The sequence below is a fragment of the Simochromis diagramma genome, unplaced genomic scaffold (genome assembly GCF_900408965.1).
Source record: "Simochromis diagramma unplaced genomic scaffold, fSimDia1.1 OVJJ01000433.1, whole genome shotgun sequence".
In the NCBI taxonomy this organism is placed as follows: domain Eukaryota; kingdom Metazoa; phylum Chordata; class Actinopteri; order Cichliformes; family Cichlidae; genus Simochromis; species Simochromis diagramma.
The window spans coordinates 6550226-6562470 of NW_024387031.1; positions in this window are offsets into that span (position 1 = coordinate 6550226).

Below are 12245 nucleotides of genomic sequence, written 5' to 3' on the forward strand. Positions count from 1 at the left end.
GATGATTCTAAAAGTGACATAGTATTGTGCAAATGGATAAAAAAATCAAAACTGGATTTTTTTGCCATCCATAATTAGAAATTTCAGGTTATTATCTCAAAATTTCAACATACTGACTCAAACTTTGGAGAAAACAATTTGACATTGAGAATTTATTAACACGTTTGTAAAACGTGTTAATGCAATTCCTCAAATGTCCACTAGAGGCTCCAGGAGTGAGTCAGTCCACATAGACTCCCATGCTAAAATAAAACTTTACAGCACAAATAAATATGTTTACAGCCTGATACAAAACTCTCCATGGACAATTTCCCCTTCATAACATCTGTACAATGGCCGAATGCTTTTATAACTCACCTGTTTAAATGGCATTCCAGTTTAAAGTTCATATCATTTTAGGGGTGTGGCCTATGTGACTCACATGCATCTTGTTGTACCGAAAGAGCCTAATTGTAAGCGTCACCACAGCAACCATTACCCATATATCACAGGTAATTGTGGGGCTAACTTAGCAGTCTGCACTCTTTTCTACTTATGGTCCCTTCTGGCTTCAGAAAAAAACCAACATGGGTGCAGCTTAAATATTCCCACTGAAGCTTCGCAAACCAAAGGGTGACGTCTGAGTGTTGACGTGCATCTTTGAATAATGTGTGTGGTGCAGACTGGGTTTTATAAATAACCGTCAGAGCTTTGGTTTGACCCAGTAGACATCTCTTTCACGTGTTTCTGTTTGATTGATGCTGGGATGCTAAATGAAGGCTTCTCTTTATGGAAACCTGCAGTCTTCACACTCTGTATTGGAGGCTCCATGATGAGTTGGTGTCCAGCCCGGTGACTCTTTTCAGGTGCTGTGTTTTCTGGTCGTGACGTTGTCATGACGCCGGGCAGCCGCAGATAAATCCAAACTGCTTCCCTTTGTGGCTGCTAAAGCAGAGGTAAATTATAACCCTGAGCAAACAGCCTGCAGACAAGTGAAAGGGAAGCTGCTCCCAGAATGCATCAGCAGATTGATGGAGGTGGAGGCCGCGCGGCGCTGGCGGCAGCAGCATTCATGCGCCTGATTCACGGCGGCGTTCCATTACATTAAAACCTTCCTGAACAACAAGACGGCTGTGAGGAGAGGGGAAGATATTCATAAGAGCAGACAGATGGGACAAAGGACTGTATTTGATCGTGTTTGTGCGCAGAGACGTGATGGAGGAGCAGAGGAAGAAGAGGAAAAGGAGGAGTGCAGAGAGTGTTTACTGAAGCATCACTCTTCGACCTGGAGCTTCTATAAGCATAGACACAAAGGTTCTGATGCATGTTTTTAAAGAGCTTTTACAAACCGAACCCAAAGCTCACCATACATTCAGTTAATTCAGTTATTTTGAGTTTTAGCCAAAAATCTTCAAATATTACACTTTAATAATTAAAACTAGATAAACTGATTGTATCGCTAGATCCTCCAAAACCAGGTCATTTTCCAGTTTGTTCTTTAACAGAGAGTCTTTAATAAAGAGTCAGGTAGTGAAAAACATAAAGACAAAGCATATGCAGAAGTCGAAAATCACATCTCGCAGCCGTCCCTTCTTTATCACACATCAATCTGTTGCATGCATGTGTGAAATGGGTTTCTTCCTTCCACAATAAAAGCCCAACCTTTATACCATATATGCTTGTTTATGTTCATTGACTTAATTTGTTCCATCTTTCCTGACAGTCAGCATGACTGTGAAACTAAAACATTTAAGGGGACTGCGGAAAGACTGAAATGTATGTTAACCTGTGGAGTTAAACCAAACCTAATGAGAAGTTTTTTTATTGCCTAAATCTAGCTAACTGACTGGTTTCTCATGATATTGAATTAATAATGTGGTTTAATAATAATTGTGATTTCGAACTATTGTTTTTGATGGTGCCACCTATATTGTTAATGCCTCTGCATTGTTATACCTCATCCCTTCAAATTGAGAAGTAGATAAAAATATTCCAAAGAATCGGAATTGTACTTGTCTGAGCTCATCAATTCTTTTACTAATGCCTGCAGGTGCTGGCAATGCACAATGATTCCAAACCAGCAGTGTCATATATGCACGTCTTGCAAGAGTGCCATACATTTTATGCTCAGTCTTTGTGCACCACAAGTGCTGCTACTACTGTTCTGTAACCGGGAAGCTCATCTGTGTAGATGCCTCGAACAATTTTATCTGAGTAAGAAAGCCTGAATGAAAATGAATGCCATGCAAATATTCTCTCACATTCTCTCATCATTAAGTCTCCTCCGAGTGGTCACAGCATTATGGATCATATCCAAAATCCTTAATGGGGAATATGAATGGGATTTTCACTTCCTGAGTCTCACTGTTAAGTTCTGATAATGGGGAATCAACGGCAGTGAGGGGAAGGTGACAGGAACAAATGCTGTTTCTGGCACCCAAAGCTCCACCCTCCTTTGGGGGTGTGGCGATCAGTTTGAGCATTGTATTTGTATGAGATGCAAAGTGTTAACTCATCAGGCTCTAGGGATGGGTATTGATAAGATTTTCACGATTCCGATTCCATTTTTGATTCTGTTTAACAATTCGATTCTTTATCGATTCTCTTATCGATTCTTTTTAAAAAAGGAGAACACTAAGGTCGATTAGCTTAGAACTTTGTTTTATATCTTCTCTTTGAACAAGATAGAAATTTAGGAGTAACATGGCCTTACAAACCCAACAGTGAGATCTTAAGAGATCCACAGAGCCTACGGCTCTTCAATGGGGTGTCACAGGGTCCCCAGGAAAAAAATGTAAATGTATAAAATAAATATTCTTCTGTAGCAATAACAAAGTATAACATAAATTATTCTGTAGCAATTACACAAGAATATCCAGTAATGTCCCTGCCTACAATTAAACACATTCACTTACCTGAAAATCGGGGGCATCTGCTGTGGCAAATGGGTGCAAGCCTTTGACCACAAACTTAGTCACTGCTCGGTGACATTCGTCTATCCTGGCCTGAAAGGAGACGCTACCGGTAGACTGCAGCGAGAACTGCCAGCATCTGAGCCAGACTCTGTCTGTCTCTCTCATCATGGTCACCCAAATGCAGCGCACAGTAATGGCAGGTTTTGTAATAAGGCAGATCGCGCTAACATATTATGCACTGTTAGTTGATTATTTACCTGCCGCATTAACAGGAGAGGACGTGCAAATGTTACCGCTGCTGCTGGGTTGAGATTTATTAAAAACACGACATTCATTTAAGGTTATCGCGTGTTTTGTGAGCAAATGCTTTTGCATATTCGTAGTGTTTCCTCACTTAAATGAAATATCTACTTTGCAAGTATTGCAAGTTGCCCTGTTGTCATCCGTTCTCGTAAAGTATAACCAAACTTTTGAGCGTATAAGCCGCTTAGGCGCCGTGCCAGATAAATGACGCTCCGCAACGTGGTGACGTCATTCGGGGCGACTGGAATCGATAAGGGAATCGTTTGCAAAATGGCAAACAACTCCAAGGAATTGAAACAGTGGGAACCGGTTCTCAAGAAGAACCGGTTTTCGATACCCATCCCTATCAGGCTCCATTTCAAAAAATAAGCTTAATTTTTTTATGTGGATAGGAATGGTTTAAGCACTGAAAGAAGCAGAAACATAGAGAAGGAGGAAACACCTTTCAGTTTTTTAACAGACATTTATCAAAAGTAATTCTGCTGCTGATAATCACATGTTCCTCACACATTTTCTTACTTTTCCCCTCTGGTTATTTTTTTTTTATCTCTACAAACATTTTTGTTCAGGTAGTGCAGAAAGAATATTTTAATAATTATTTTTAAGAAATAAGTGCAGAAACCCTGGAACAATACGAGCTTGTACATGTCACTGCTTATAAATATTTAAGTTAATTGTCGCAGATAACAGTTTGAAATATTAATCATTTCAGGAAATAAAAGTTAAAGTGAAGATACAAACTCAATATTAAGGATTTTAACCGTGAAGTTAAACGTAAACAAGCGAGGTTTGAGAGGGGGAGAAGGAGCAGGCCATATGGTTTGGAGTGCAATAACTTGAATTTGCTCCAACAAAGGAGTAATTGAGAAGGGGAGAAGGAGCTGTGAGTCTTGACTCGACAAAGCTGCGAAAACTCTCTTCTTTCAGGCTAATGAAGCTGTTGTCTGGGGGTGTGCTGCAGAGTGCAGGGGGTGGAGGAGGATGGAGGAGGTAGAGCGGCCCTGGACGTGATTTGTCATACAATCTGAATCTTTAGGAGGGCCACAGCGGAGGGAGACCTCCTCTCCATATGTCTGCTTCGTTTGCATCTGAAAGCTGCAGGGCTGAAGGCTGGGGGACGAGGAGGAGGAGGAGGGTCACACTGCTCTGTGCATCATCAGGTTTGAGGGTATGTGTGGCTCCTGTTGTTGTGTTTTTTTGTTTTGTTTCACTCAGCTGTCGAAATTCTTCTTTTTCTTTAGGAGAAAAGAAACTGCAACAGTATCAGGAAAAATCTTAAAAATGAGAGGCTCAAAATTAATCTCCCCTCACTTCGACTGCTACAACTCAAAGTCCTGAGGTTGGAAATGTGTCGTAAGAAAATTCCAATGAAAAAGTCAATAAAGCTAAAGAAAGAAGAGCCAGGAGGAAATAAAGAAATACAAGCAAGAGATCAAGGAAGAATCTAAGAAGATAAGTAAAAATTATAATTGACACCAGAAGGAAAGCAGACAGAAAATATAGAGCAGATCAACTGAAGGATGAAATAAGTGAAAACAATAGTAAAATAAACTGTTCTCTGATTCCAGCTTTTTTCTTGTGATTTTACAAAGCAAACTACATGTTTAAGAGTTTGTCCCCGTTAGCTGAACACGAGGAGACATTTAAAAGCACGTTTGTGGTTCTGAATACGAAGTCAATAATGAAATTAATGACTTGTTGCAACTCTACTGCTGGTGATTAAAGCTCTCTTGTTCTGCAGGTGGATGCACCTTTGAACTAGAAGGAAGTAGCAGTTCATGAAATAGACCTCTAATCCTACGATTTGTGTTCCTGGGAGCAAAATTTCCCGCCCTCACCCTTACACAGGCCTAGCGACTGGTCCATGACCATCTGGCAACTACTGTCGTGAGGGAAACAGAGTAAACCTTCTTGAGATCATTGATCTATTGATTGCTAGCAAATTGCTAACTGCCTGTAGTTTATACGTCCACTCTATGGTGTGAAAAGCATGACGCAAACCGGAAATATAGACCATCTACTTTCAAAGTAAAAGTTGCACCCTTTGAATCATGCTGGCACAAGTTTATACTACTTTTATGCAGCGCTTTATTAAGCTGTACTACCGCTCAACGAGTAGTTAGCAAGTATTTGCAGACAAAAATGTAAAACTACAGGTAACCGTGGCAATCTGCTGTCAACTGTGGCAATCATGGTGAGGTGTTTGGTGCAGGACTGTCTTTAAAACCAATTTAACCCAGCGAGAGCCAGCAACCTCCAGGTACAACCGCGAACTCCCAACCAGTAACAATGGGAATAGCCTATATGTTTCCTAGCAACCATATTGGCGAATATCTCTCAAACAAGGTGCATATGACGTCACGGGAGAAACTTTGCTGTTGGAGCCTCTAGTGGCAAATCCAGGAACTACAGTTTTGATGCTCGGTCACGTGAAAACTTTTGGCACTCCGTGTGATTTTATTTTTAATCCTTTCAGCTCTCGGTCTGAAAAATAGAAAGCAGCAGCAACAAATAAAAAACACTGATGTCGACCTTTCTCTTCGCTTTCACTCACACAGAGGTTTTGTGTTCATCTCCACAGTCGTGTGAGCAGGATTTTCTCAGCCAGAATATGTTTGTGAAGTGATAGATTTTGTTCTGCTTGTGTTACGGGATTACTCGATCAGAGTCTGAGAAGATTAGACTTTTTCTCTCCTTCAGCTCAATCACTTGTTTTTGATTCCTCTTTTGCCTCGAGAGTCCTCCAGCTTCTCTCTTCTCTGTTTTTTTGGAGGGTGTTTGGGAGTCGGGGGGGTCCTTTAGTTCATTTCTTTCTGTGTCATTTTCTCACGTGTTTCTCTTCATTGAAATTCAATCACATCTCGTGTCGCTGAGACTTAATCCTGTCAGAGCTTCACCCCGGACGGACCTCTCACTCTGCTCCCTTTCTTTCATTCACTCCTGTTTTACTTGTATTTTCTTCTGTCTTTTTTGTTCTCCTGTCCTCATCTGTGTTCATACAGAACCTTCCCATACAAAATACAACACAAAATACAACGTACGTGTTGTTTTCTTCCTGAATCAACACAAATTCATAATAAAAAACACACTTTACATAAAACACATCATACGATAAAAATGAAAAAAAAAAAAAAAAAAAAACATTACTGTGATTATCGAGAGAATTTAATTTCTTAAAGACATCAAAGATTACCATTTAGCGACATGCAGATATACAGACAAAATACCAGTTACAGCCAGCACTGAAAAAAAAGGCCATGTTGGATTTACTTGATTCAATAGTGGACATTAGTTGCACACAAACGTTTTGCTTTGGCAGAAACTTAAACAACTGAGTTAAATCAACACAACTTATTCATAGTCAATAAACCTGTGCATTTTGTGTTCATAAAACGTGATTGAAACATGTTTAGATGAAGTAAATTGAGCTCTTGGAATATTTTAATACTTCACAATTTTGTCATTTTATTTCAACACTATTCAATAACCTTTACCACAGTACTACTTGATTACTTAAATACTACATGTTGTCTTCATATTACATAATGTTCAACAAAGTCCAGTTATCATAAAAGTTTAATGGATCTACAACAACTAACATGCTCCTATCTTTATCCTGGTTGCAGAAGGGGGGGGGGGTAGGTTACACACTGGACAGCTCACCAGTCAATCACATAGAGACAAACAACCATTTGCATTCACGGTGAATTTAGAATCACTAATCAACCTAAGCTGACTCCAATAACTGCATGACTTTTAACTGTGGGAGGACACCAGAATATCCAGTGCAAACTAGCCATACTGTGGATTTGAACCTAGGACCTTCTTACTGTGAGGCAACAGCGCTAACCACCATGTCACCAATCCAGGGTTGACAAAAGTAGGAAAGCTATGATTTCAAAGCTTGATACAGAATTTTCTGTACGTTTTTGTCCTTGACAGGTTAAACCACAATAAAAAGCAATAGCATACACGTTGTGTGTGTGTAGTTATCTGCCTCTTATAACTCTAGTGATTTTCCTGCAGTTTGAAATCTCATGTAATCTTGTTAATTTCATGAGTCCAGCAACTAACCACTCTTACTAGATTGTATCATGTCATCTCAACAAGAACAAATTAAGTTGTTGAATTTCGTACAGATCCTACATGATTTAATTACGTTCAAGATAGAAACATGAAAATTTTGTGTTCAATTTACAAGGTAGACTTTTTTTTAATGTAACAACCACCCAATTTACTTTTTTCTGTTTACCAAAAAATGTAGAGGTGGCTGTTCGACTTGACTGAGATGGATGTCTTCCTCAAACCACGATCCAAAGCGTGCAAGACTGAAATCCCGTGCAGTGTCGCGAGATTTAACATTGCTATATCATTGACTTACTTCACTCGAACATGATATGAACAATTTAATCTACCCGCTCTGCATATTATGTAGTTTCTAAACTATATAGTTACGCTTAACTTTAAACCATGAGGCAATTGTGTTAAATACACGCAAGATGCTTACATAAATCCAAGAGCTGGCCAATCCCTTTTTTTCAGTGAGGTTACAGCAGCCGTGTTAGTTGTTATTTTACAAAGCAAGCCTTTGTAAAACATGTTTTTTGTTGTTGTTTTTTTAAAGAAAGAAAAGAGAAAAGTATTTTAATAATTACTGAAGTGTGCTGAAATAAAATAATCATAGTGGTCTCTTTCCATTAGAAGTAGATATACTTCTTTATACTGCGTACTGTGATGATCCCCTCACTGGGCATGGTAAGTGTTTTCATTGTACCTCTTTTTAGGTGTGTTTTGTGTGCTACATTAGTGCATTAGCAACAGCCAGCTGGGAAGTGGTCCAGGGTGAGCTGTAGAAGCTCCAGGTGTATAGCTTTAGAGGTCACTGGTCAACCCAGGTCCTCCCCACCTCTCTGCATTTCATGACTGCTGTTTAACAGGTTGCTTAAAGCTAAAAAAAAACCCTCCATATTCACACCGATGACCTTCATCCTTCAGCCTCACTCAGAAACAACATCATGCAAATCTAAACTGTGCCACCCACGTGTCCATCAGCTCTCAGCCAAAAGGATGTCAGCCGTAAAGTGTTTCCATACACTTTAACTGCAGCTCGACAAGCTGTTTGATCACTTTGAAGTGATGGAGGCTGTAAAATAAAAAACCTATCTCCACCTTGTTCTTCTTCTGCAGTCTGTTGGGGTTTAAGCTGCTCCTCCTCCACACTGCAGGACCGCTCTGTGTGTGGTTCAGACAAGGCAGCGCAGCATCTGCATCAAAAAGACCATTTTAGAAATGACTCTGGGTTAAAAACTAGAAAACTAGACCACATTTAGACCACATTTATTTGGTCAAGCTGCCTCCAGGGACAATAGTGAGCTTTTACACTCTGATCCCCCTCAGTTTCCTCTTCTCATTGAGCTGCAGATACCTTAGATGTTAGTTTTTTCTATCAAATTATCCAACCAAATGTCCCAGACCCTGCAGTTCCTCTAATATGCACATGACGCTGGTTCCAAAATTGTATTAACAGAAATTTACAGCCATGTTTACATCCTGCTATGAAAAACAGATTCACCACTGTGTTGTCAAAAAGTCTTCACCCAGCGAGAACGAGCAGGATTATCCTCCTTTCTGAAACTTCGAATGACCAAAATGTGGAAAATGGACTTCGTGTTTTATTCAGTGACTGAGCCCAAAAACTCCTCAGGAAAGTTTTACTGTTTTCTCCACAGACTTCTATAGGACCAAAGTCTTTCTACAGAACAGATTTAAGACACTTAGTTTCTCGTTTTAGACTTGGAAACTACATCCGTCTTTGGTCTCAGCATTACGGAGAAGGTACCAACCACAAAGAGATAACAGTCCTGTTTTAGAAACCTACAAAGAGTGTACTCAGAGGTAGGAGGTTTAGAAACTGTGTTCAGTTTGGATCTTTTTGTTTGTTTTGCTTGAACCTACTAAAAATGTCTTAGGTTTACAAAAAGATGGTGTTTGGGGTTAAAACATGCCCCATCTCTGGCTTTATTAGATTATTGTTATCGTTTGAGTTTAGTCAAAGTTTTTTTTATGTTTAACAAATAAATCTTAATCTGATTTGCGATTAAACAGACTATATGTGAATCAGAAGTAAAAACTATAAAGGTGAGAGTTTCCTGTCTGCAGGGAAGAGCTGGTGTCTGGGTGGTGTTTAGCGCCCTGGAGGAAATTATAAAGTCCATGTCAGGTCAGTGACACAGACCTCTGATTTTATTTGAAGAGTTTTAATGATTTGATTTAAGAATTCTCTTATTAATCGGACTCTCTTTCTTCCTTTCCTTCCTTGTTGTTCTTTTCCTCTGGATCGTTTTCTTTCCTGTTTTCTGTCTTTGTTTCCTTCTTTAACTCTTTTTTTCTTTCTTCTGTTAATCTAAAGTCAAACTCTTCACTGAGGGGTTTACCTTTCTTTCTTTTGCACACCATTTTCTTCTTCTTCTTCTTAAACAGGTGCTTTTATTTCATTCAAACCCACACTTTCTTCTTTATTTTTAAGTTCAATTATTTACCTTTTTCCATCACTATTTCTTAATCCTTCTTAACTCCACTTTTTCCGTCCTCAGATCTTTTCTTTCAGCACTGAAGGTTCAACCTTCTTTCCTTTCTTTTCTTCCTACTTTGCAGAATTTTAAATTTCATTAAAATCATGCACCAAACTAAGCAACATGACAAATTCTGCAGAGAAAGGGATTTGTTGTACACTTACACTCCTTTTTCTTACTATTTCTTTTTGACCTGACAATATTTCATCTTCTCTCTTTTTCTCTTTTTTTCTTTCCTTCATAAAAAAAACTTCCCTGACATAAAACTAACCTCTGGAAGATTTATTTCTCTGTTGCAGTCAATTGTTTGTTTCTGAATTTCATCTCTTATTCATCTTCATGGGTTTCTACTCATCTTACCTTTCTTTATTTCCTCTCTACTTTGCACTCCCTTTCTTTCCTTCTTTAACTCTTTCTTTCTGCATTCAACAAAACCTTCCCCAAGGGTTCATCTTTCTTTCCTTTGAAGGCTCCTTTATTTTCTTTCTCCTTAAAGAGTTTCCAACCTTAAAGCAAACATGAAGTCTATAAAATTCTGCAGACATGTCCCCTCAGAAACATTTGTTTTTAAACTTCAGTAAAATGCAGAAAACTGGATTTCTTCTTGTATTAAGCATGCTTTATCCTCTTTGGGTGAAATAGGATTTGCTGGCTCGTTGTTGGGGCCTCACGGAGGCTTGTGCCGGCCCTGCAGCCGGGGCAGAGATGATTTGTGTGCAGCCTGGGTTTGGTTTTGTTCCTGCTGGGGCCTATTTGAATAAGAATGATGCCAATAGAGTGGCTGAGGCAGAAAGAAAGCAGCACAAAAGGCGAGAGGAGCTGAATTTGGACCAGGGACAAACCAGGAGAGGAGTGAAAAGAAGTGCAGGGCGGACAGCCACAATGGAACAATTCACCTTATAATCGCTTTGATATATTATACATGCCTGAAGACTCTAAACATTGTGTAATTATTTATAAATGAGTGTCCCCCCCCTCCTCATGCAGAAGAAAGCAGCAGAAAGACTCTGCAGGTCTCTGCTTCTCCTCCGCTGGACTGCATACTGAATAAATGGAATAATTAATGGAAAATTGTATGCCTGTCTCATAAAGATGTCTTTAAAAAACACTTAAAGAAAATTGGTCTGTATGCGCTCACGCTGGATGGGTTTACTGCTGCCTGAAGGGATGAAAAGACGGACAAAAAAGCAAGACTTCATAAGGTGAAACAGTTCAGCCGAAGCCTGACGTGTCAGATAAAAATGACCCAAAGATCGAGGTCATTTTTAACACTTGTGTTCAGATGCTGGGGTTGTGGTTTACATTCTATTTATCTCTTACAGAAGCGTTCTAGCAGCTCTCTTAGTGATGTCTGCCGGTGAACTCTGGAGCACCTCAGGGCGCTGTTGTAGCTCCCTGTTTATTTTACATGCTGCCATTCAGAGTTTTAGAAACACCGAGGTCAGAAGTGCAAATGTTCCCCTAGCAGAGCCCCCCATCAACCAAACTCTCTATATTTTTTAAAGTGTTTAAGAAGAGAGATGATTTGATTGTATTTTGTGGAGTGTGATGCTAATGTAGTGTCTGTGTCATGCTCTGAGGCCATGTTTGTAATTCTGGTGGAGACTGTAATTATTTTGGTTCACATACTTTTAGGTTTTTGGACACAAGGGTATATAATGATCTCTGGTGAAATTAAACAAACTTGAGATACACTTTTTGGTTTTATCCAAACTGACATTTATGCAGAAATCAGGTTTGATTTTTCACATTTTCCCAGTAAAGATAAAAAATATATTCTGTGACAGGAAAGAAACTTTAGTTGTTAATCTTATGTTTAAAAGCTGTTGGTGGTCAGACTTTTATTGTGAAAGGCTTCATAGTTGCACGTCTGTCGGATTTAAAGGTGAACAGTAGTTTTTTGTATGGCTACTGAGGTGCACAGAATGAACAGGTGCAAGTTAAACTTTGAGACGTGTTTCCTTCACGTTAAGGAAAAAAGCCGAGCACTGACGAAGACTTCCGGGTAGAAAGAACTAGTTTTCTTTGTTAGGATGAAGCTCCTTTCTCCTCCTGCTGCTGCTCCTCTTTCTGTGTTTGTGGAGCAGTAAGCAGAGGATGGATGGATGGATTCTCCGAAGCGTGTCTCAGCCCGGCGGGGAGGAGGAGGTGGAGGTCTCTCTGCCTCTGCTTTCTTCTTCCACCTTTTTTCATGTTTTTGGTTTAAACTCTCGTAGTGGGTTTGGTCCTTTCTGTCTCGCGGGGGGGCATTGCGTGTAGTTCGCGTGGCCGGCCGCGCGCTCTGATTGGCTGGCCGTGATTACCGGCACGCTTCTCTGTGCGGGGCGGACAAACACCGCGGGCGTCATTATGTTAATGAGCTTCTCCCGCGGCACGGGGCAGACCTGCCGCAGCATTCATCCCCTCATCCTGCGCGCTGATGCCAGGCCGGGGGGGGTCACAGGGGGGCGCGGGGGCAGGGGGCCGGTCATTGTCC